Raw genomic sequence first — 1,119 nt, forward strand, 5'->3', positions numbered from 1 at the left:
GGAGTATTAAGAGAGGGGGATGGCTGTTAGCTCACTTGGGAGTGTATGGTGCTGGTGACACAAGATCAAGGATTCAGATCCCTATATCAGTCAGCTGCCAAAAAAAGACAAGACAGAAAGTATTAACAGAGGCAAAAAAGAATATTACATAATGAAGTAAAGGTCAACATACACCAAGAAGACTTAGTAAACCAACATACGTATGTACCAAACAACAGAGCTCTGAATTATATGAATCAAAAACTGACAGAACTTAAAGGATGAACAGATAATTCTACAATTATAATTCTGGACTTCAATATCCCTGTCTGAATAACACCAGCAACCAGAAGGACATTTAGAGAAACTCTATCTAATGACAGCAGAACACACATTCTTTTCAAGAAGTCATAGAGAACAAGATAGACCATATCCTGGGTCTTAAAAAAAAAAAAAAGTCAAATATAAACAGATCAAACTTGAAACAAATTTGAAATCAATAAGAAACAGCAAGAAATACTCCAAACACTAGGAAATTAAACAAAATATTTCTAGGGCCAGTCCGGTGGCGCACTCAGTAGAGTGCAGCGCTTGGGAGCGTGGCGGCGCTCCCACCGAGGGTTCGGATCCCATATAGAGACCGGTCTGCTCACTGGTTGAGCGTGGTGCAGGCGCGACACCGAGGGTTGCGATCCTGTTACCGGTCACGAAAAAAGACAAAAAGGAAAAAAAAAATCCAAAATATTTCTAAATAACTAATACATTAGAGAGGAAGTCTCAAAAAGAATCAGGAAATTATAGAATTAAATAAAATGTAATTAAAACATATTAAAATTTATGGGATGAGGCCAACAGTGCTGTGAGGGAAATTTATAGAACTTAATGCTTACATTAGAAAATAAAAAGCCTCCAATCAATAATATAAACACCCACTTCAAGAAATTACTAGGAGCCAAATACAACCAAAGCAAGTAGAAAAAAGGGTATAAAATAGATATGAGCATATCAGTGAAATTAAGAACAGGAAAAGAGCAGAGAAAAATCAGTGATATAAAGTGCTGGTTCTTTGAAATGATCAATTAAATTGATTAATGTCTAAGAAGACTGAAAAAGACAAAAAAAAAGAATGGATACATTTCT

The sequence above is a fragment of the Galeopterus variegatus genome, unplaced genomic scaffold, assembly GCF_000696425.1.
Source record: "Galeopterus variegatus unplaced genomic scaffold, G_variegatus-3.0.2 Scaffold5690, whole genome shotgun sequence".
Classification (NCBI taxonomy): domain Eukaryota; kingdom Metazoa; phylum Chordata; class Mammalia; order Dermoptera; family Cynocephalidae; genus Galeopterus; species Galeopterus variegatus.